The 25,030-nt window shown below is 45.7% G+C and overlaps 1 long non-coding RNA gene across 1 annotated transcript in view; it reads left to right on the top strand.

Moving 5' to 3' along the window:
* Positions 1-25,030, top strand: part of LOC107210415 — a 115,444-nt gene that overhangs the window by 10,978 nt on the left and 79,436 nt on the right. The window contains exons 2-4 of the long non-coding RNA XR_004499180.1: positions 5,781-5,880; positions 12,614-12,806; positions 14,576-14,619. This is a non-coding gene — a long non-coding RNA (uncharacterized LOC107210415). The remainder of the gene's footprint in view (positions 1-5,780; positions 5,881-12,613; positions 12,807-14,575; positions 14,620-25,030) is intronic.

Below are 25,030 nucleotides of genomic sequence, written 5' to 3'. Positions count from 1 at the left end.
TCTGGTTCAGAGCAGGACTCTGACATGGTAGCGGAATGTGAATTGTTTCCCAGATTCCAGCTGTCTTTGGCCTAATGTGGCTAAAATACAGAGAGCCACTGAAGCAACTTCCCTTTTTTCCAACCCCAGCAGCTTGTGCTTTTGTGGCCAAAAGAGCTGGCTCCAGCTATGTTACTGCTGCTGGAAAGTGGAAATGCCCTGTGTGCAGACACCCATCAAGATCCAGGAGGGTCTGGAGGCCTGACCTTTGTACCTCTGCTCAGAGAGGGTCTTGTGGGCTGGGAATTACTGTAAGAGCTGTGCAATCCCTTGGGCTGAGGGGAGCATTTTCCTTAGCTCCTGAAGTAGTGCATGTTTGAATCTCTTTCTCCTCTCTAGGTCATTGCCAGTCTGAGTTGCCAGAGTCAGGCTGGACTAGCCTTGTACTGTGTCTTCAGCTCCTCCAGCTGAGTCTGATGCTTGAGAAGAGTTGTGTGCTCATCCCCATCCTCCAGGGTAGGAGAAAAGTTCCCTCTTCTGTGTTGTTTTCCTGTCTCTTGGACCCTTGGAGAGATCCAGCAGCTTGGTGTTCAGCAGCAGCATTTAAACAGGTCACTTCACTATGGAGGTACCTTTTCTGCTCCCTCCCTTCCTTTTTCCTGCTTTGGCAGATTGCCTGGCCTGATTGACTGCATTTTGATTCATTTAATCTCCTCCCTGGAGAAAGATGGGCAGGAGAGATGCTGTTGCTGCCCTGAGGTAGGAATCAAGAGCTGTGGAGTGTTATTTCATTCAGTCCAAAAAAGCCCTCTAACAGCACAGAGGACATGTTGTGCTGCAGTGAAAGGCGGCTTTGAGGGATCATGTAATCTGCCCTCGCCTGGCCTTGTGCTGTCTCTTGCTGTAGGGCTGGAATCAAAATACCATCTCAGATACTGCAGCTCAATTGATTGGAGCTGTTTCAACCAATTCCATCTCTGTGTTCTGGAGGAAGACCTTTCTTTCCTCCTTCTCCATCCTGGTCAGGTAACATCCAGGACAGTCAGTGTCCAGATGAGAGGTTCATCTTTTACAGGGAGGTGACCCTGTGAAGGAGACAAACAGCTTTCTAGAGAGCGGGGATGGGTGGGCTAAGGGTGTTGGAACAGGAGAGTGATAGGAGGGAGCAGATGAAATTATGTCCTCCATTTCTTTCAGCCAGAAGGGTTGTCGGGGTCCAAGGGTTGGAATACAGATGAGCAGCTGTGAGGCAGAGGCTGGAAAGAGCTTTTTTGTTCGTGCTGAATAACACTTGGTGCATTGGCTGCCTGTGTCTAGCTGTATGCTATCCTACAGGGATGTGAGCTGTGCCCTATTGTCTTTTCTCATCCTCTTTCCCTGGAACTTTCTACTGGGATGATCTGGGGCCTCTCTCGAAGGGTGCTGACTGATGACGTGCACTCAACTTTAAGCTAGTGGGGTTTGTTCTCTTCTCTCACCTATAGAAAGGTGGTTTCTTTCTGGTTTGCCATGGCAAAGAGGGATAAAGGTACCAAAACTTGCTCAGGCCAGCTCTCAGTGAAAGAATAGGGCTCAGAACTCTGATGTTGGTTGAATTCTGCCAAGTGAGACTTTCTGTATTCCTCCATGTTGCCTGTGTCCCTTGGCAGGAAGGGAATGGGATGAGAGCGCCCAGTGAATTTATTAATTTCTCCTGGGCTGTATCTTTCCAAGGTCACTGTCTTTCAATTGCATGCATATGGGTGGTCCCTCTGCCTAGCTGAGCTCTTGGAAGCCCACCAGGAGAAAGACCTCATGTGAGTATGAAATACAGAGCCTTTATACAGCCATCTCCAATGCTATTCTTTACCAGGACAAAGCCTCCTGGAGCAGGTCCCTGAAGGGAGCCAAGTTCTACATCCAGCTTAATTTCTTCTGACCACTGCTGTCCTAGACCAGTTCACATAAGGCCTTTTGACAGCCGGGTCCCGTGATCTTTTATTTTGCTCTAAGTAGTTATTTCTGCTGTTGGGAGTGCCCAGTCTCTTCAGGGAATGGTGGAAGGAGGTAGTGTCCTCAGCCTTGGCTGTAGCTGTGCTCCCTTCTGATGCTCTGTACAATCTTCAGTGCCCCAGCGTTTGGAGGAAGCTGACTGCAGCCTTATTTATATGCCATGGGTGGGGATATAATAAAAGGAAATGAAGAAGACTACACTAACAGCCATGGCTTTTGTTTGTCACCAGCAATACATTGTCTGGCCTCACTAAAAAGCAAATACTGAATGGCCAGCTGCCATCCCATCTTGGGCTCTGGCTAGATGCTCTTGTCTGGAGAGAGGAGCAGAATCAGGCCCATTTGCTCACTGCAGGTCCTGCTGCACAAGGCGATGGGAATGATGTGATGCGCTTCCCCAGGAATTAACACTGGATGAGGCACGTATTTAACCACAGGTCGGGCTCTCCAAGAGTTCTCAGAGTAAGACCCCCTCCTCTTTCCAGATGCTGGAACTCTGAAGAGTTCTCACTCTGGATAGACTTTTTTATTTAACTGCTTGGCTTCTGCCCAAGGGAGTCTGTGTGGCTTTATGGGAACGGAGTTTTAGTTGAGCAGTGAGTGTTGTGCACATTTGAACATGTGTACCCAGTGGATCATTCAGCTGGGGATGGAATTGCACTGCTGACCACGAATGTTTGTGCATATGCATTGATTGCACTTATCTGTAAAGTCAAAATCTCTACTTGGTTAAAGCTTCTGGTATTATACATCTGCTTGTTATTCTCTGTGCTTTGTGAGGCTCTGCTAAGCAGCCTCCTGCCCTGATGCATCCTTGTCTTTTTCCTCTTGTGTCTCCCACCCAGATGGAAAGTGGCTGTGCCACTGGGCCTTGCCACCCAGCTGTGCTTTTGGGAAATAAGTGATTTCCTTGGGGTGTCTGAGGGTGGTGGAACAGCAGGGCTGAGGACCCAGGCTCTCTCCTTGGCGTCTAGGAAGAACAATTGTTCTGTGGCTCCCTGAAAGGAGGTATATGCTTGTGTCTGCAGGGAGATACACTGCATCTGACTTCCAGTAGAACAATTTTGTTATTCCTATTTCTTCTAAATGGATAGGAGGAAGACAGGATGAGGAGAGAGGAAGAACTCTAAGAATGAAAAGTTGGTATGAGACTGGTAAAGACCTGTTACAAATGCAGGGCAACACTTCAGGGTGTTTCAGTCACACAGGGAAGGAGGCATGTAAAAATAGTCTGGACCAGTTGATGGGTTGTGCATGGCTCCTCCTCTGAGAAAGGTGGTGTAAGTTCAATGTTTGATATTCTGGAAAAGCATCCTTGTGGTGTAGGATTTATCAAAGTTTCAGGTCATTTACCAGTCCTGCCTTGAACTGCTGTGTGACTTCCTGGAAACTCTGTTACCTGCATATGCCTCAGGTCTTCCCTTGTCTCTCCTTGGCTGGATCTGTTCTCTCCATGGCAGTAGCCTCTCTTGCTCTCTTCTCTCCCTGAGCACAGCCCTGGTTTTGAGGTGGCAAAAACTCACTGTCTTTGTGGTTAAAAGCTAAAGCTTCCAAAAGGTCTGAGCTCCATTTCAAGTGTTCCAGAGAGGTACATCTGGGAGGGAAGGGGAAGTTTTGGCTGTAAAATGGAGCAGTGTGGGGTTTTTTATTCAGTGCTTTTGTGAGCCAATCAAAGCCTCAAGTGCTGTTGGTGCTTCTCTCTGTCAGCTTCTTCCACTGGAAACTCCAGTTCCTTTCTCTCGTCTACCCTGGACAAATAACTGCCATCTCAAGACCTGCAGGAATGCCAGATGGAAATGTTCTCTTCAGACTTGCTGGGCATACAGGGCTCATTTACAGCTTGCTGGCATGTGGTTGTTCAGAGAGCTGACTGGGCACTGCCTCCTCGCATGAGCAGAGGGAAACCAGGCTCCAGAACATAAAAGAAGTAAAGGAGAAGGGATTTGTGTGGCAGATGAAGGCAGCTGACGTGCCAGTGCTGGCAGTGCAAAGGTGTTCAGTGGATCCTAAGCTGCAGAAAGACAGACTGCTCAGCCTCCTAACTATGCTGGTTTTGTCCAGGCCTCTCCAAACACTCAGTGGACACTTCAGAGCTACTTGGAGCTATTGGATACTTCAGAGCAGCCCTCAGAAGCAAGCACCTCAAGCAGGGAAATTTAACTTGCCACAAGTTTGAGGCTACAAAGTAAATTAGTGGGGTGGTTTGTGATATGACCAGAAGTTGTAATTTCTCCATCTGTTCTTGGGCACTGCTAGGTACCACTAATTTTCCAGGGACAGACATTAAAGTCAAAACCAGCTCTGTTCTTGCATCCCATCCACCTTCAGCTTTCTCTTCTTCATACAACCTCTTACAGTGCTTTTAGAAGGAATGGGGAACTGGTAGTGGTAGGAATGCCAACAGGAGGAAAGGCAGGGTGTGAAAACACATTGGTAAACAGGATAAGTAATATGGATGGCAGCAGGGTTCCCAGGAGGCCAAGTGTGTGCTCAAGCTTCTCACTGGGGCTCCAGCAGACTCTGATAGAACTTTGATAGGAGTGGAGAAAGTACAGAGTTTTCCTAACCTACAACCCTTGTGAAAACAGCAGAAAGAGAACTTGTCTATAGCCAAGCTTTTTTCGGCTGACACAGCTTTCAGGTAAGTGTTTCTGGAAACATGACAATTTTTCCTCTTGCTCTATGGGATCCCCTCACTTGATGATCTAATTCAAGTAAGTGCTAAATGGCATCGTGGTCAGTGCCACAGTCAGCTGGGCTTCCTGCAGGGTCTTCAAAGGGATAGAGAGGTGCTTTGGAACATGAAAGGACTGACTTTGCAATAACACCCAAGCTTTTGCCCAGTAGACCCCTCTCATGTGAGTCTGAGGTGTATGTATGCATGTGCTGTGGTGGTGACTGAGGCCAGGTGGGTGCTCAGACCTGATTGTCTGAGCTGCCTGCCATCAGGTGCTGGGGTGTGCGCTGGGACAAGTCGCTATGGATTGGTGAGTTTAACACAGACTCAGTCATTGGGGAAAAGAGCTCACCCATTTCTGCCTCTTTCCAGGGCCCTGCTCTGACAGGCATTGCTGTGCTGTCCACTGTGCTCCAAGCTCTGGAGTCCTTGGGACTGCTCCAAGGCCGCCAGCCTTGCAGAGAAGATGGTTTTGTTTAGCTTGCTTATGTGAAGAAAATAAGTCTGTCAAACTAGGGATCTGGAAAGGAGCAGGGGAGCAGGAAGTCTTCCTGTTGGCATTTATTAGAAGGGAAATGAATGGTTTATGTTCAGGAGGCCCTGCTGGATGTACAGTGCTCGAGGACAGTGCTCTAGTGAAAGCCTTCTGACTTCTTGAGTCCGTGGTTAGAATGTGATCTGGAATGAGCAAGAAAGGGCTAAATATAGAAGCTGCTGGCTCTCATCCTGCAATGGTGGCTCTGCCCTCACTGCAGTCCTGGAGGCTGCAAGTTCTGCCTATTGTTCCGGTCACATTCTTGTGTCCCATGATGGGGCCTCTGTGATGGAATAAAATGAAGAGAAGCAGATGGGAAAACAATAACCCAAGGAATGGGCCCTGAGCTTTGCTGGAAGCTTCCAAAAACCCATAAATCCCCAAATGCATTTGTGCTGGATTAGGGAACTGAAGCAAAGCAAGGGCCAAGTACTTCCCTTCCTGTATCCATGTGCTCTTATTGCCCAGAGACAGATGTCTAAGGGGGCTCTACCTTGCAATAAATTATTGTAGTGGCAACTCTGTTTTCTCAGAATTTTAATCACGGCAACTTCTCCATCTGCCCTTTTTCTGCACTCTGACCATTTTGTCTTGTAGGCTGAGGGATAAAGTGACCCCCATCTTTTCATCCTCCTCCTGTACGACTGAGCTGGCTGCAAACAAAACATGGTGGGAGCCTCGCCAGGCAGTGGTGTTGGTAAGTGTTCTACAGAAAGGAATTGGTGACTGGGAGCCTCTTAGAAGGAGAGAGGAACTGATGAACAATGGGCAGGGAATATGACCTGCCTGAAACACCATGTTGGGTGATCATGAAGGTGATTGAAAGTCCTAAGACAGCTGCAATTTCTTTCTGTTTGTATTTGAAGTGCAGATTGTTATATACAGTATCCCTTCCTAAAGTGTGTCCCCATGCAAAACCCTCTGCAAGCATCAAGGAGGATGGATGATTCCAGAGATGAATGAAAGAAGTTTGGTGCTTTCTGCTTTACCTTGCAAAAAAGCAAACAACTTCTTTACTCACCTACCTGACTGTGAAGTTGCTTTACTCACACTCAGCCAAAAAACTGCAACTTCTTTCCCTGACAGCCTATTTGTTGCTCTCTCTTTGAGGTGGAGCAGTTCCCCAGAGGATTAGACCACTGTTGCAGCTGGTCCAGGGGAAGGGGGAGGCTCTGGTTTGGGGAGCGGGGGACAGGCTCCAAAGTGAAATGAGGTCTTTGAACCAACCATCTTGTGAAACCTCATCTTTTGGATCTGAGGCAAGAAGAGCTGCACAAACTGAATCTGTGCTGTTGCAGCATGGGAGCTAAGTTATTTAAAGCCAGGAGGGATCTATAGATCAGCAATCTTCATCCTTGTTAAAATTCTGCTTCTGTCCTCCTAATCCTTTCCTCAAGCATATATTCTTTCAGTCACCTTCCTCCCTGATATGTTTGCTCTTTACAACCACTGGTCCATGTTAAAAAGCTGTTGCTGCTCTGAATGGACAGATAAAAAGAAAGGAATGGTGAAACTTTTCATGAGTTGGAGTGGATTGGTCCAAAGCTACTGAAACCAACATCCAGGTTCACATTCTGTTTAATGGCCTTTGAATTAGATTTGGTGTTACCCAGGTGGTTTCATTTGCAGGACATGGGTTTTCTGTGTGGCTGGTTACTGTACTAGGGGGTATTTTGAACAGACAGATGTGTACTCTGGGATTGTAATTATATAGTTTGTTAACTTTATTGTTCCTTTCATTTGTGTGGGAGATTTTTTTCATTGAAATTATAGAGTGTTTATGCCCTTCTGTTCTTTGTGTACATAAATCACATAGGAACCTCCAAGTTCCTGGTGAAAAGTGAACTTGACATTGATACAAACCACTGTGTTGTGCACAGGAAAGTGCATTGCTTCCTTTGACCGAGTGTTGTGCTGCCAAATTTGTTTGATGTCCCCCATGTGCTGCTGTGGTGCAGCACTGGTGAAGCTGATGTGCTCTCGTGTCTCTGCTTCTACAGCTGAGGATAAGGAGCACACCTGACAAAACCTATTTCAAAGGCAAGGAGAATCAAATGCAGCTGGTTCCTGCTCTAGCTGATGTGTTTACTTGGAGGACTGTCCTAAGGAAGAATGCTGAGGATGGGGAACTGCTCCTGCCAGCCCCGTGGTGCTACCGGAAATGAATGTTTCTGTTTTCTTACCCACCTTGGTTTTAATTAGGGCAAACCCTGCTTCCTGCTGAACAAGGGACCAATGGAAGTGGATTTCATGAGAGACATGAAATATGTCCTCCTTTCTTTGGACTCTGAGCCACTGACAGCCTTTTCATGCCATCTGAATGGGATGTGGGAGGAAGCAAGGGAGGAGGAAAAAGACTGCAGGCTGATTTTCTCTTTTAGAGTCTGACTCCCATTCCTGTTGTCCCAGGGGGAGAGTGGTTTAAACTGCCAGTCAATGACCATTTCTCAAATGCAAAGTAAATATTTTCTCAGCAGACAAGTCATTGTGAAAGCAACAGTGGAGGGCAGGGAGGGGGCAGGTATAGGTTGGGTGCCAGGGTGGATAACACCAGGAAAGCCATCACAGTGACCTCCCAACCATTCACTGGGAACTGTCCAGGCTGCACAGAGTGGGAAGAGCAGAGTGTGGTTTACACAGTGAAGAAAGACGAAAGAAAGGTAGGGTCTTCAGTAGTGTGAGATCATCTAGCTCAGAGGTGATGGAAGGAGAGAATTCTCCAGTTTGCTTTGTCTCACTTCAAGGCACCAGCTAAAAGCTAAAGCCTTTTGTATGTGTGTAGAGATAAAAGTCTGTTGGTCAAATGCAGTTACTGTTAAAAGATAAAATCCCTAAAACCCCAGACCAGCACGTAGGGCATAAATGGTTGAATCCTCAATTAATTAGCTGCACATGTGGAAGCAAAATGTTTGGGCTTGAATGAAGTATTGAATTCCATTTGGGTGGGATGGTGTTCAGTAATGCCACACTGCAGTGTTTTGTTTTGGAAAAAAAGCCGGAGTAATTGAATTCTTTCTTAACATTGAAGCTATTCTGTAATTTGCAATTTGAAAGTGCAGCTTGGGGGAGCTGATTGCATTTCTCAGTGCCTGATCCTGAAAGTGAACTGATTGATTTCATGAGCCAATCTGAGTGTGAACAGAACTACCTTCACATTCAGAGCCCTACAGAACCCTGGGCCCTCAGGAATACAGCTACTGGAGAGAGCTGTGAGTTCTTATTGCTGTTATGAACAGGAATTCTTGGCTAAGAGTAACTGGGAGTGATTGCTTTGTATTGTATGGTCTGTACTGGAAGAAGGAGTATTTTCTTATATGATTTTTTTAAATCATTAAAACTTGCTCTAGCTCAGCCTCTAAATGCCCATGCCATTTTTGATATCACACTGGTATCAAGTCCTCTTCCATACAGTTTGGAAGTAGATTCTCTAAGGATGGTTTTGCCCTTGGTATGGGTACTTTGGTTTGCTTTACAGCTCTTTTGTCTCAAAACAAGTTTATCTTGAAGCAGGAAGAATTCTTGCTGCAGTCCCCCAAGTCTTCATTGTGCTTGTCCCTGTACAGTCAGAGCCCTTAGCTGGAGGGTTCACATTTTGAAAAGAACTGTCAAAGGAGTGACTTGCCCCAGGGTGCTAGGTGCTTGGGGAGGCAGCCTGAGAATAAAGTTCAGCTCTCCAGTGACTGGAGCCAAAGGCTCAGCCATCAGCAGCCTCCTCCCTGCTTCCTCGGGGAGCCCAAGCCTCACCTAGCACCTCTGTTGTTGATGCCTCTGCAGCTTCTAGTCACAGCCTGTGAATGACCAAGTTTGTGGTTCCTTCAGCAGTCATTGGGCTCCTGCAATGGAGAACAGACAGAAAAAGATTGAGGTTTGGCTTGTTCTATTTATAATTCTAAGCACCTATCCAGGTACAGCATCCCTTCAACTGTGAGAAACAGGTTCTCCACCTTCCTGTTGTTGAACCACACCTGTAAATCAGGAGAATCCTTTGTCTTTACTATTTTTGTTGGCAAGTGACTAATGCCTAATGTCTCCTTCAATATCATATTGATGCATATGTATTTTTTAAAAAATAATGGCTACTGTCCAGTCTATTTTGCCCCTTCCCATATAGCAAACTAATCTCTCATATTTGGCTGAAAAAGCAGCTGTGCATGAGACAGACACAGGGCAATGGCAAATCCAGCCCATGATGTAGGTTAGCAGTATCAACAGCTTACCCCTTTCTGCTGTTCCCTGCCTTTTCTGACAAGAGTAATGGAAAGTTAAAAGAATTTGTTAACATATGATAGATATTTAAAGAAACACTTCTTCCTGTAAAATGTGTGCACGGTTATCGACATCGTAAGGAGAGCATTTTGTCTGGCTCCTGAATGATGGGAACTCATAACGCAGTAAATTATACCAATATAGAAGTTAATGTACTTGGCTTTAACACAGATATTTTACTGTTATTATCATGATCAAAAGTGACATACATCACTGTGACATGTACCCAGAATGGGAAAAAACCCAAAAAATGGTGTAGTTGTGTCTAATAACCCCAATTATAGAGCTTTTTCTAATGCCTTTTTATAGCAGTTTTGCAGCTCTGTATTATCTGCCACTAATGTGAATTCTCTCCTATCTATAAATTTCTCAGGATTGCCTCTTCCCCTTCACTTTTGGTAATCACCATTTATTATCCACATGCTTCCCATAAAACAAGACTATAGGTGACAGAGAGAGATTGATGCTGACCTAGATACAGGCTCACCCCCAGCTTTTTTCTTTCCTCTCCCTCAGCAATAATGTGCTCGTTACAGTGTGGAGGAGGCTTTGTTAAAAGGTTTAGCTTCTCCCAGCTGTGAGTGCTAAAAATAGCATCATTAACTGAAACTTTGTGTGATCAGCTCCTGGGGAAGAGGTACCGAGGTGGGCTCAAGCTGTAAATAAACAAGAGTAAACTCCACCCCACTGCCCTGTCAGCTCCAGGACTAACTCGGGCTTGCATGGCAACACACTAGGAAATCTTTCTGTCTCCATCTCTGAGCAAAAGGAGGGTTCCCCATCCTCACTGCCCAGAGTAACTGTGTACCTCTGATGATGATTTTTCTCACATAGTTTTGGAGGTTTGTTCTTATGTTCTCACACTGAGCCTTTTCCCTGGGTAGCTGAATGCTTTGGAGACCTTACAAGGCTGCAGCACTTGGAAGTGCTCCTGGGGGTTTGAGGACTGAAAATTAGTCTTCTCTTGGAGGAGACAGGTATGGAGTGGTCCCTGGCTCACTGAAACCAAGGGATTTAGGATAATCTGTGCCTGGCTGCAGACTGCTGTGCTGTGGCTCTTTTCAAACAGCTTTGTGATATTCCATGCATTTCCCTGGACCCTTCTGGGGCTTCCCAGCCCTAGTAGCTCATTTCTGCCTGCCCAGGCTTCAAGAAGTGAGTAGAGTACACCTGTCCCTTCTGTACCTCTCCCTGAGCCAAGGTCCCTGCCAAGCAGGATGCATCTGTGACATCTGTGGGAACCTGGAGCAGTTGCACAGGTTGGGGAACATGAGAAGTGCCCAATGAGAAGGGATAACTACTTTGGTTGCCCAGAGTTGGTTAATTTTTTTCTGTTCCCCCTTTGCTAGGAATGCTTGGTCCAGTTTGCCAGTACTGGTGAGGAGACAGTGGGTTTTTGCAGCTGCACCTTGCTTGTCCTTTGGTTTCCTCTGCTAGGAGACTCCTCTGCATAGCAAAGGATGTCTCATTATCTCCTGTCCAAAAGGGAAATGCAGCTCACAGAGTAATTATCTCTGCCATCCTCACTGCCTTATTTCTCACCATGTTAGCACACTCATAATTAACCACAAAGGCTTTTTCTCCCCCCTCCCTCTTCCTAGTTCTTGCAGTTGTACTGCACTGAGCAAATGGGACATGCTTGAAATAAAACTCTGCCTTTTTCTACCTACTTGAGCTGAGTTTAACTCCATTAAAAACCAAAACCTCCTGTTTTGGGAGAAGACCTTTGCACACCATACACGATGAGGCTGTCCAGGCAGCTGGCATAGGGGAAGTGTGCTGCAACTCCAGATATCTGACCAGATTTTCATGGAGCATGATTTGTGGTTCTTTCAGAGAATTTTTGTAGCTTATATGTGTTGGTTTCTTAGTACCCTTGCTTTGGTTTAGCCATAATTTTTAATGAAAAAAAAATAAAAAAAATCTATGAACTCTGCTCCTGCTTTGGTGATGGGCTGGACTTTGGTTAGTGAGGGAAAAACCTTCACCAAATGCCATGTTAGTAGTGAACCATGGGTTTGATTATCTCATTACTGCCCTGAATGTCATTTATGTTACTGATATGTGAAAATTTTGGATAGTGGGTATCACAGCAATGTAGCAGAAGCAGTAGCATTTCTGAAGGTCCCTTAGTGGCCACTAGTCTGAACATCCTTCAGAACTTGTTGCTGATTCAGTTTAGCTGGGGCATTGTCAGGAAAGGCTTGTTTCTTCCGCTGGTTTCCTGCTCATAGCAGTGGTGGGAGGTGGGGAGCAGCTCCAGTGATTATTGGTAATTATCCATCATCATTGTGAGCCTGATCCTGGCACCTTGCCTTGGGCATTGGGTATGACTTTGACCATACAGAGGCAAAACCAAAGGCTCATGATGACCAGGGCTGTGAAGGCTGCAGGTAAAAGCAGGAAACTCCTTCTCCCCAAGTGGCCAGAAAACTGGCAGACAATTAGAAATCAGTGCTGACAGACAAGGATCAATAGGAGTAGGTGGGCAGGAGGCAGATGGGCTGCCCCTGTTCACCTCAGCACTGTCAGCCCTGCTCTTTGTGAGCAGAGCTGCAGAATCTTGCTGGCTGTCAGACAGCAGCTCCCCTTGCTGTGCTGGAAAGGGCCTGCTCTGGCCTCCTGGCACGGCCCACCATGGCACAAGGGTACCTGGCTGCCAGCTCCGTGTCTGGGCGAGGGAGGCTCTTCCCGTGCAGCAGGACAGTGGGCAGAGGAGGGAAATGTCTGCAGGCTGGGGGGCTGCCTGGCCTTCCCAGCTGGCTACTTGGGCTGTGTGACAGTAGCGAAGAGTATGTCACTGCCGTGCTGCCTTGTTTGAGATGGTCTCTCCATGATCTGCCATGTGGGCCTTGGAGCCCAGGCAGGAAGAGTGGTTGCTGTGCAGCCAGATGGTTTCATTTTTTGCAAGGAGGTTAATTAACTCACATTGACTGGCCCTGGCATCTGAGGAAAAAGTACTTATGGCAACAAATGAGCTGTCACTTGTTCCCTCCTGAGCCCACTGAAGGAGTTCAATAGACCTTTCCCCAGGCACTTGGTACGTAGATGTTTTGTGCTGACATATGGTACCTGTCTCTGTTCTTAAGGTGTCTGTTAAAGCTTGTGTGAGGGTATGTAGGTATGTTAAGGGAGGATTGACCAGAGCTTGGGTATATTTTCAGAATCCCCTTCATCTGTGAAGAACAGTTCTGCTGCCAACTTCATACCACCACCTCTTCCTCCACAGAGGAAAGACTTCTGAGCCTGCTGAGAGCTGCCTCGTTGTGTGGGATGGTGGCAGGGATGTAACTACAGAGGAGCCCCTATGCTCATCTCCTCCCCACAGCTCTGCAGAAGTGTTCTCAATCGCTTCTGGTGAGTAAGTCTTCAGAGTATGAATTTCTTGGATCTGACACTGTACAGCTCATGCCTTGTTGGGCCCTTATGAATGGGAAATGGCATCTGCAAGGCTGCAAATTTGGCTGTACTAAGTGGATGGCCCTGAAAGTGAAAAATGGATTTAAAGATTATTCAAGCCATGAGTTGTTTGGGAGATGTTGAAGCCTGTGTAATGGGCATGTAGATGTGTTAAGGGAGGGCTGATGAGAGCTGCGTACAGTTTGAAGATCCACTGCCTTTATATGGAACAGATCTGCTCCCAGCTTCATGTTCCCAACTATTCTGCTATGGACACAAGACTCTTTTTGGGAGCACTAACTTAACTGGAGTTTTTATGGCAATTGCTGTATTAGGAAGAAGGATTAAATAATAATCTTGGAGTTTCAGAAATAAAAGGTTCAGTGACGCCACAGCTTCCCACATGTTTGTTCTGAAGTCTGTACCCAGTACTGGAGCACATGGACCTGTCTGTTCAGGTTCTCACTCATGGGCAGTGAGGTTTAGCTCATTCCCTTTGTGCAAGTCTCCGTTTGTTTCCTGTACCCATCTGTGACCTTCCTGGGAGGGCTGGAAGCTCCAGGGTTTTCCCTTGAGGGATGATTGCTCACCCTTGAATAAGGTGTTTACTCTTGCCTGTAATTGCATGGGGTTTGAGCAGCACCAAACCCTAACTGTGCTTCCTTCCCATCTCATTGCTTTCATGTAGAGACATGGGTGTGTGCTTTGCTTGGGGAGTTTCAAGTTGGGGCATGATAAGCCCCATCCCCAGGCACTTTCCCAATCTAGTTTGTCAGGAGCAGGTTTTGCTTTTGCTTTTTGCTGTCCATTCATTGCAGTCCCCAGGATACATCAGGGTCTCCCGACCTTCCTTTACTGCCCTATCTCCCTTCTGACTCACAGTACATTTGGAAACAATTTACTCGTTTTAAAATTGGAGGAGAGATACTCTTTATTCCTCTTTGAAAAATGGGGAGGTTTGGAGCAAGAGAAGAGAAAGGACTATGGGCCCATTCCAGTATTTGTTTTGCTTATTGGAAAACAAAACCATTTACCAAACTGCTTTCAGAAAGCAGCAATCCACAGACTTGGCTTTCATTAAAAAGGCACTCACTGTTTTCCCCTGAGTATTTAGTGACATTTTTCAAGATTTTCTGTGCACAATAATTTTATTTTTTTTATCAAATTTTGTTCTGACTTTGTGACCGCAATAAAGTTTAGGAAACTATAATTTATTATGGGTTAAAAAAATATTTTATGAATCTGACTCCTTTCCTTGATTACTGGATCATACTGTGATTCTTCTCCCAGCTGCAAAACAGCATTGTAAATGCTGCTTTCAGACTCTGTGGGATGTTCCTCAAATGGCTTGGAGAGCTACTCTGTCATCCATTGCTCAGTTCTGTTGCTGAGACTCTGAGAGAGAAACTCTTTTGTCTCTTCCCAAGACTCCAGAAATTGAAGTGTTTGTTTCTGGTGTTTTAGTTTTACTTTGGCAGTAAACTTTCTTTTCTTTTCCTTTTATTTTTTTTTTTTTTTGAGGTGTCTCTTCTTGTAACCCTTCAGAACTGAAAAATAAGGTGTCCTGGTGATGATGTTAAAAGTCTTCCTACAACGCCAACCCTGCTACACCAACTTTAACAGACTCCAGAGGCTGTTTAGTGTTGTTTCAAGGATGGGGGTAGTGGGGAGAGAAGGTGCTTTCTCCCTGAAAGAGGATTCTTATAAAATCTGTGCTTGCTTTGCAGACAGGGAGTTGGCATTTGCCACACCAGAGAAGATCTGGAGATGGGTAAGTGACCTGCAGAGGCACTCGACGCCTGATGTTTGCTGTAGCCCAGACTCCAGCTCCCTAAAAGCATTGGGAGCAGAAGGCCAGGGCAAATTAGAGGTCCAAGGAGTCCCCCAAATACAGACCCAGGGAAGCTTCCACATTCATTGCAGATTGTGTGTGTTTGTACTGAGAGGAAGGAACTCTCAGATGGAGGGGCTGCTTAGCTTTCAGGCTTGATTTGCTGCTGGGGCAGGTATGGCTGTTTTCTAGGAGCTGAACCGTGGTCACTGGTCAGCCTTCAGGTAGTGGTGGTTGTAGGTCATTATTTAATTTAATTTACCTCAGTGAAATCTGAGCTCTGGGCTGTGAGTGCACAGTACCCAGCTACCAGTCAGCTGAATCCTACATGTCTTCGTTAGAGAGGTCCTCAGGTATCCTCTAAGGCACCTCGGATATGGTCAGGTTTTGTTAACAAAATAAACTGCATGGATTTTTTTTTTCCCTTCATCCTTTCCCAGAGGTGCTGCTGTCTTTCCATTCTCCCAGGACACTTGGTGGCATTTCATTCACTTGAGGTCGACTGATTGTGGCCCTACCTAGCAGATAATATAGATTCCTCACTGCCTTACAGTGAGACTGGAGGGTTTTTAAAGAACATGCTATAAATCATCTGTGGTTATGGATTATAAAGTAGAAGTGATGAAGTAAAATCTATGATGATCATAGAGGAGGGAACTGTGAGCTGCTGTTAATCCTAGAGAGGTACAAATGACCATCTGACATGGAAGTTCACAGAGAAAAAACCTCAGTGTATTTATTTGTTTCCATTTGTTCATGCAATGGGCATCTAAAAGCATAAAATTGTTTTAAAAATCTAGCTTTCTTTCCAGTTTATGACCCGATTTTCATAACGAGATGTGTAAATAGTGCACAAAGTATCTTGATATTCCCCTGTGCGTTAAACTGCTGCAGCCAGTGTAATTGCTTGCAAATATTGTGTGCAGCAGCAAGGGGAAAATCAGGTTTGCTCTGTATTTATTGTATTTCACTCAGCTTAGCCACTGGAAGCAGCTTTAGTCTGCTTTGCTTCCTCTCTCTCACACCCTTAACCCAAAGCTGTATTGTTTAGGTTCCTAGGAGAATTGGTTGGAAACCTTTCAAGATTATTATTAGTAAATGTTACATTATTTAGATAATGATTTTAATAGAGAAATAGAAATTTGGGTTAAAATGTTTGTGGCAACCTCTTGTAGAGACACCTGCTCACCCCAGCAGTGAGTCAAACACTGGAACTAAGATGTGAAAATTCCTACCTCCAGATCCAGCCCCACAGATCTCAACCTTTTTCCCTCTCAGCTTTGGACTGTTGTCTCTGTTGGATAGATATGTGGGATATGGGTATGTTCTAAACTGAGGGAACACCTTTACTTTTTCCTTGGCTCTTGTCTTTTAAGAGTTTTTTAAGGGTTTATGCCACATCAAATGTTATATAATCAGTCCCTGAAATTAAGTACACAAGGGCAGATATTTTTCTCTGGATGACTTTTAATTCATGTCTGAGAGAGAGAGAGAGAGAATTATTCCAAGACATTAAGCAGGGAAAATGGTATCTGCCTTTGGATAGCGTTCCTTCCTCTGAGGGGGGTCTTTGAGACCCCTCTCAAGACCTGCCCGCTGTTGAGGCTTGCATAGAGCCAAAATGGTTCTTGCCATGGTTAAGTGCCTTCTTGAGGGAGCCAGGCCTGGACAACTGCATGAGGGTTTAGATCCGATTTACCCCAAAATGATGGCACAAATTGAAGCACCTAAGAAATCTGGGATTGGGACTGGTAGAACATGGTTCTTCTTGAAAATTTCTGAATGTATGGGCAACTGGAAGTAGCATTTTGCCTCAGTTTCTGTATCTACTTTTGGGCAAGGCTTCTAGATGGCAGGAGTGAGCCCAGCTGGTCTTAACAGTGAGATGTGACTTACAGCTGTCTGTGCCATTTTCACTTGTTTTTTGTTGACATTTAAGTCTTTCACCTTCAAAATTTCTATTTGAAATATACACTATTTTTGTCTTCTCTTCTTTTGTGTGTGAACATCCACAAACTGCAAAGGCCAAATCTCTTGCTTTTCCTGTCCCCAGTGCAACTTGTAGGGAGCTGCCTTTGCTTGCCCACAGCCCCAGCTTCACTGTTTGCAAAGCCCTTCATGCTTGACCAGACGAGTTCCAAGTTGGATTTATGGGAAGATTGCTTGAGGTTCAGGCATAAAATCTAGGATGGCTGACTTTATTTAAAGGAGTCTGGGATTCCAGGCTGCCAGAATTGATGGGACTTGTATATCTTCTCTACTGAAGCCAGCTGACAGTTTTAAACCATCATTAAATCAAACTTTAGTCATTAAGATTTACTGGTAGCTTTTTTACAAATGAAATATAAAATCTGGTGCTCTCCACGTGGAAGACAAATTCTTGAATCTGTCTTCTTGTATGTTGACAGAAATGTGGGGCTTTCAGGTATATATTTACATGTACATGCTGCTGAGCCCTGCAGTGGTGACAGACACTTCCAAATGGCCCTGCCTGGAAAGGAGAGGTATCTCAGTGTTGGAAGGCAGATCCTGCCAGCCTCATGGATTTATGGGAATGAGGCCCCAGAAGTAGGTGAATGGGACAGGTATCTATAAATACAATGAGCTAGTCTTGCACACAGGCAGAGTAACTACATCTAGCTTTATAAATAACAGCAGCCTTTTAGGTTTCCTAGGAGGTCTGGCAGGCTTACAAATGAATGTGCTGCTAGATGTCTGAGACCAGACATCGGAAAGCTGTCCATGAGTGCTGTTGGCCCACTGTCTTATTTTTCCCTGCCCCCATTCCCCGTCTCTTGGTGGGGGTGGTTTTTTTGCTGTTTTTGGTTACTGCAACACAGACCCTGCCTGGCCTGCAATCTCTCACTGTTGCTTGCTGGAGATGAATGATTCATCAAGCCCAACCTGATAAAATTGTGCAAGCCAGTCACCAAAGTTAATCAGACCAAAAGGAAAGAGAGGAGGGAAGGGAAAAACAAAAACAAAAGGGGCCCTAGAGCTAGAGCTAATTTTTGAACCTCCCCTGGGAATTTAAAAATACATCTATAATGTACTCAGCCTGAGTTCTCCATCTTCCTCCAGCCTGCATTGGGAAATCGGAGAGCAGCCCAGGCGATGTGTTTTAAAGTGCAACTTCCGATGTTGCAATGCAGGGGAGCAGTGATTCAACAAGGCTGCGGCTGTTGGGGCGCCGTGTTTGCTAATGGTGCTGCCGAGCGGGCGGCCCTGGTTGCAACCTGCTAATCACTTCCACTCGGGTTTGTTGTGTCACACCAGCCAGGATGGAGCTGAGGGGGCCGGGAACTGCTGACATGAATCATGTGCTGCTCTGCTGTGTAATTAGCAAGGAGCCCTGTGGTTCTCAGTGCACTGGTGAGATTTCTCAGGCCTGAAACATAATAAAGGCTGCCACCCACTTCAGCGGGGAATTGGCATCTTCCCGGCTGGTCCTGAAGGAGGCTGAGAAGCCTGTTTGCTTGGGATCAGGGGGAACTGGGGTTTGGCAAGGTGGGTCACTGTCACATCACTGCTGTGGCCGTGAGGATGGATCTAGGAGGGAGAACATCAGCTGGAAGGAGAGCACCCAGGGTGCTCGGTGAAAAACCCATCACTCCCTGCTTGTGTGGCTGAAACAGTGCTGCTCACTTCCACCCCGTGACTAAACGAGACAGAGTTGCACAAGTGATTGCGATGTCTCCCCTGTCTGGTTGCTGTGATGCTCAAGGGGTTCCCAGGGTGCTGCTTCCGTGTCTGCAGCTGAAGAATATCCTTTAGTTTCTCTCAGCTGGTTGCAGCAGTTCAGTTGGCAGTGGGATGCTGTGCAGGACTCATCAGCTGCAAGCTCAGCAGGTCCCTCTGGGCTGATGTGGGCTAGTGAGGGGATCACCATTATAGCCACCTCTCTGCCAGCTGGTCCAGCTGTGCTCTGCATCCTTGGTGCTTTTGGCTTCAGGAATTACAGTGAGCTCTTAGTGAGCGTGAGGAAATGTGTTAAAGCCTGAAACCTTCCAGAATGTAGAGACTAATTAGTCAGCGAGAATGCTTCAAGGGATTTAATCAAATTGTCCTGTAATTCTTTCTACTCTCTGAGTCCACATTACAACAGAGAAGCATTCCCTTTGCTCTTTCTCGTATTGGGTTCATTTTAGTTCAGTTCACATTTCATACATTTAGCATTTAACAACATTTTATCAAAACAACATCTCCACATGATTTTAATTTAGAATTACATTGCTGTGATACTGTCAGGAGAAAACCATGTGCCAGACCCTGAGCTGCTGTGAATGAGCAACAATTCATTGATTTCAGCAGGGCAGCACTGATTTATTCCAGCCAAGGATCTGGCCCACCCTTGCTTAAAAGGAAAACCCATTTCCTCACCCTGGTTGCTGAAACATCGCATATCAAGATGGGATGTGTCTAAATCACCTCCTTTTACTTTTCACCACTTGTGTAATTTTGTTCCTGTTTTCCACTGCTCCTCATTTTTTGCTGGGGCAGTGAAACTTTTCAGTTGGGGATAATTTCACTCTAAGCTCTCAAACCTTGGCACAGCTGAGTTTTGGGAAGATGGTTTTAATGTTGCACTGAATATAAAAAATGAGATTATTTTCTGCAAATTAGGGCTTCTGGCTCTGATGTTTTAGTTCTTGTACAAAACCTTTGTGCTACACAAGGCAGGGAAGGGGCATGGGAGATGTTTCCTACTGTTTTCTTTTCTGTATATGACGCTCAAAGAAGCCAAAACTTGGTGTATAATTGCACTCTTTAAGTCAGAGAGCACCTTAAAAGTTGGGTACCTCTTGAGACAAATTAGAGATCTTCTGACTGACTCTTGTATGATTTCTCTGCAAGAAATACTTCTTATGGGCTCAGTGAGAGGTGTTTAATTTTTGTGATCCTGCATCTGCCTGCCACAGCACAGTTGTACTTTTGTGTTAGTGCTGTCAAACTACTTTGTTTGAACACCACAGGTGGCAGCTGCATTACTGCATCCCTTCCTTGTGGGGGGAGACACAATGTGAGGGAGGAACTCCAGCTCTGATTCCTCATCCAAACAGGATCAGGAGTTCTTAGGCCTGGCTCAGGGCAGGGTGACCCTGTCTTATGCATCAATATGTTTGACATATTTGAGAGAAAGCCCATTAAAGTTAGTGGCTTCTGCCTAGATGACATTGCAACCTCAGCACCTTCCCATGACGAAAGAAGAAACCCCTCTTTTTGGCAGGTGAGAGGAAAAGCAACGATGTCTAAGGTTATAGACTGGGTGTAGCTGCCACTCTTCTATTACTGCAGTTGTGAGAAATTATTAACACTCCTTTGTGGAATCATGGAGCTGAAACAATGGTGACCTCCACCCCAAGCACACGTCACTGCCCAAAACAAAGGCACGGCCCCAGCCTGCATAGGTGTGGACAGGTTTCCTTGGCAAGAGCCTGGCAGGAAAGGCAGGGAGGCAGCTGGGGAAAGCCTCAGGGAGAGAAGCAGTCAGTCCTTTGTGGGCTTGACTGATGGTGAAAAGGGAGCCGAAACAGGAGCAAATAAACTGGGTCTGGCATGGAGAGGAGAGATTTTGTACCTGCATCCTACATGAGTAGGATTTCTGCAGAGAATTAACTGGCACTGCTGAGAGGCAGAATCCACATATGGAGTCAACCCAAGGCTCTGGTTATCCACTTGTCTGAAATAAAGTCACTAAAGAAAATGAAATGAGTTGGAAAACAGAAGGCATTGGCAGGAGAACAGCCTGTTACCGGAATATATTTGTTGTATAGCAGTAAATGGAGGAGTCTGATTTGCCTGGCCCTGTGCAAATCCCACTAAGCTTTTACAAACCCAGAAGTGATGACTGACACAGAGCAGAGGGGCAGCAGTCTGAGAGTAAAGTGCTTTGAATGTCTACTTTTCATTTGACTCAGGTCCAAGACGACACAGTCCACCCCAGATTAAAAATAATTAAGCTTCAGGATATCTTTTGGGAGTATCTCAGGTTTGATTCAGCCCCCTTTTTAACTTTCATGCTCACCTCTCTTTGGAACTGTGGCATTGTGGCTGATGTAATTCTGTGGTGACTGGCAGCTGTGACAATGCCCTTGGCCTGCCTTCCTTATCTTAACCTGGAAATAAAAGGAAGACCTAGCTGCATCCTTATTTTTACCCAGAAATGCTTTTCATCCAGAGGCCAGGAAGAGTAGAGCCAGGAGGTGTGACTTCTATCTCTCAGTGTGAGTTTCTGGGAGGACTGGTGGGAGCAGGGGCTGATGTTTGCTGAGGCTTTTGGTCACTTCTTTCAGTTGTCTTTGCAGGTGTGCCAATAGAAACACCTTCCCACTATCCTTTTGAGTCCTTTTGAGTGATTTCACCTCAAATTTTGCCTTTGTTCAAGTGGTAGTAGATCATCTCCAAGTAATCTTGTCAACTGAAATCATCAAGTGTGGTTTAAAATGGCTGCTTCAAAATAGTGGATGGTTTCCAACCCTCAGACTTTTTATTGCTAAAATTATTTGGGAATTTGCAGGGTTTCATATGTTTCCCTGTGAATTTACAATTTTCTAACTAAATGACTTACCCAGCTCTCTTGTGGTCAGATGGGACAGGCAGTGTGGAAGTCAAGGAGCCAGAGGTGCCTGGTTAGAAGTGGCCAGGACTTGCTCTGCCAGCTCTCCCCAAGTGCTGTAGGGTTTTGGAAATGCTGCTGTCATCTGAAGGACATTTCATGCTGCTGAAGACCAGAGAAAGAAATCTTTTCTAGGAACTCAGGCCTGAAAAATACAACGAATCCACATATTTCTTGGTTTTCTCCGTTATCTCCTTGTGCTGCCTCACAGTCCTATCTCTCCCCGCACCCTTTAGGGTGACTACGGTTGTTCCGTGTGTAAGTGAGGGAATGTTCCACTTCCTTGTAAGGAGTGTCCACTGGCCTTACCTGCTGCTGCTTTGCCTTGCAGGGAGTGTGACTTGCACAGATCCTGTTGCTTATCTCTTGTGGAAGGAAGAAAACATCTTCACTCATCAGTGAGGCTGGAGTGACCACTTGTATACAGAGATAGACTTTTCAGTGAAGGGCAGGGCTTTGCTGCTGCTCTTTGTCACGATGTGCAGAGCCCTCCCATCAGAGATGGGATCTTCTTGTGTGAGGCATGCACAGGTAGGAAGAGATTGTTCTAAATCACAAAAAAAATGTTAAAATATATAAGGGAAAAAAAATAATAAAATATATAAGTTGGGAAAAGCTGCACAGAATTATTGACTGTTTCATGGCCTTTTGGTGGACTAGTGGCACATAAGCCCAGCCCACACAAAGTCTGTTCAGCATGCACAAAATTAGTTTCTCAAGGGAGTAAGTGTCCAGTGCTACTTCTGCTCAAAATACCCGTTTTGGGCACTCATTGCAATAGTCTCACATGCACTGGGTGGATGCAGCCAGGCCAGGTGACTGAGCCCATCATTGCTGCAGTGGTTTTTTTGTACTGTTAATTTTCAGTCAGTTCAGTGAACTGAATTTGGCTCATGTAGGCATCTCCAGTGCTGGAAACATCAGGAGACTATAGAGCAACAGTGGAATTGAGACCGGCCCTTTGGGCAGCTGTTACATTAATCCAGTCACTCTGGTTTACTCCATCCTGGTGCCCCTTCTTCCCTTTGCTGGTGGGACCCTGGCATCCCTGAATTTCTGCAATTTCCAGGAGTCTCCCTGGTGACAGTGGTGAAGACTACGCTTTCCAGCACAATCCATGCAGCGCTGTTTGCTGCTGATGAGACATTCAGGAGAAAGCAGATGAGAAGTGAGGAGCTCACAGCTGGAGAGAAGCTCCTGAAGTCAAGAGGAAAACAAGGAGTGTCTCCTGTGTTGAAGGGCTATTCACAGGAGCTGACCCTGCAGTGGGAATTGATGAAAACTTAACTTACAGTCCTTCACCATTTTACTTTCCACGGATTTTTTTTAAATTCAGTTTGTGCTCGCTCCATCCTGGAGTGGAGATTGCAGCACCTCCTCAGCACAGTACCTTAAGCAGCTCTTAAATTGTTTGCCAGACTCCTGTGGTTCTTACCAGAGCTGGGGTTTTGCTTCTTGTTCTTCAGGCTGACTGCATGAGGTGGATTGAAATTGCAGGGTTTCCTTGCATTCATGCTTTTTTTCTTTCTGATGTTTCATCACATCTCCCTCTTCCAGGCAGGCTGTTATATCTGATACATCATAAAACTTTGGAGAGGGAAGGCTTTGTTAAATAGTTGAGGATTATGAAGCAAGAGGTAGATTGTCTCTCAATCAGAGGAGAGCTTGTGGTGTCTGTCCCTGAAACATTTTAGGAAGAGGTTGTCCATGTGCTCCAGCCATGCTACACAAAAGAGGGGCCTGCTTTAAAATGGGATGGGAACTGCATGTCCTTGCACCATTTCTTCACCTTTGCTTCGCAAACAGTGCTTGCTAAGATAATCACCAATGACAAATGCTTATGGAATATTGTGAGTGTGTGAATAACCACCTGAGAAGTATTTGGAAACAGCTGCTCTTAGTTTTCTGAGTCTGAGTTTCCAAACAAGAGCTCCAAATAAGTAAGCAAGAGGAAGACGTGTTCTCTTAGCTGTGGGTACCCTTTGCTGAATGGGTGTGGGCAGCAAAGCCATGCAGAGGCTGTTAGTAATCCTCACAGGCTCTGATGTGGTCACACTGAACCGGAGGTTTTGTGTTATATGTGAATGCAATGACTTTACTTTCTAATATTTGGCTGGCTTTATAAACCATCTTCCTTTCTCCCCGCTCTTGTTTTCTCTCATGAAGTCACCGTTTTTTGCTGGTTTTGGGCTGTTTTGGTGACTGGAGAGGAATGTAGGCCTCTCAGAAGCACATGAGCTGTTTTGCTTTCCAGTAGTGTCCCTGCTCTGCTCATAGACAGAGGAGAGCTGGGTGGAGAGGGTCAGTCAGGAGGCTGAGGAGTGGCAGAAAGGCTGCTTTTTCTCAAGGGATCTGTGAAATGAGATGATCCTGCTGTCATTTCTGCAGCAGGTAATTGCATGGTTTTTGTGCACTTTGCATGTCCTTTGTGACCCATGTGTTTCTCATCCCTTGTACTTTCCTCTGAGACTCCTGAGCTGTTCTTCCTTATTCTCTTCCACTTTTGTGCTTGAAGCACAGGCCAGAGGTGCCTGCTACCCCTTTGATACCTTCTCAAAGGTATGACTGATGCTAGCCAGCCTTTGGAACAGAAGCAGCTGCAACATGGGCCCTCCCTATCCTGCTTCTGTCTGTCTCTGTGCAGTTGGAGGGGCCAGGCTGCTGCAATGCCATGGCTGCAGCTCCAGAAGCCTCTGCAATCTGCCTCCTGTGGCATTGACTCACAGGAGGTCTTGATTCACTGTCTCATGCTCTGGCTCCAGGCTTCTCTTAGCATTTCCTCGCTTAGACCCCAGCTCAACAAAGCCCTTGAATGCAGAGGGAGTGTGCAGCTCACTGCCCCCCTGCCAACATGACAGAAAATGTCCCTTGTTGCACTGATGGTTGCTTCCTGAGAACATGTGAACAGTATCAAGTGGACTTGGTTGCTTTGATATTCCCTATTCATGGTGAATACTAAAAATACTTGTTAAAAATCATTACCCTGGTGGCAGAATTCTTTTTCCTTTTCAGTTTTTGTAAACACTATCACTTGAGGAACAGGGAAATATGCCTGTACGATGGGGAGAGGATTCTTTTTCCCCACTGCCAAAACAAATGTAACATTTTAGGGAGAGAGGAAAACTTCCCATTGCTTTCATTAGTAATTGAAACTTCAGAAAAAGTGTCTACCCTCTATTCTTTCTACCACTATGGAGATTTTCCACTTAGCCACCATCTTGGAGGTGCTGGCCAGCTCTGCCTTGGCTTTGATCCCAAAATGTCTCTGATCTGGAAAACCATCCTTGAAATATCACTAGAATAGCCTTTCCTGTGATATTTCTGCTTCCTGCTGGGCTGACAATGCTGCTGAATCCAGTGGGATTTCCCCTGTGGGGAGTGGGACATGGTGTGTCTGCTCGGTACCCCAAATCTCAGGCTCCTCCTGAGAAACCTGTGAAGAGCCTCATTCAACTTAAATACTCAAGATTTTCACACTTGAGGGTTTTACTAGTAATTATGATGCTAAATCCTTCATGGGTGGAAGGCAGCCTTTGGATTTTTTAATCTTATGAAGGAAATTTAAGTTTTGGAGTATTGTGCTGAGACCCCAGAGAACTATTTTGGGAAAATTAAGAATATAAGATTGGCTGTGGCTGGGCAGTATTGCTCCATTCCTTTATTCCTTCTTTAATCTGCTATTGACTAATCTGTAATACAGCTGGAGGTACACTGATAATGTCACTCAGACATCAG

This window comes from Parus major, chromosome 12 (assembly GCF_001522545.3).
Source record: "Parus major isolate Abel chromosome 12, Parus_major1.1, whole genome shotgun sequence".
NCBI classification, from domain to species: Eukaryota; Metazoa; Chordata; class Aves; order Passeriformes; family Paridae; genus Parus; species Parus major.
Note: the sequence above shows the minus strand (reverse complement) of the source record. Positions and strands in the feature narration are given on the sequence as shown.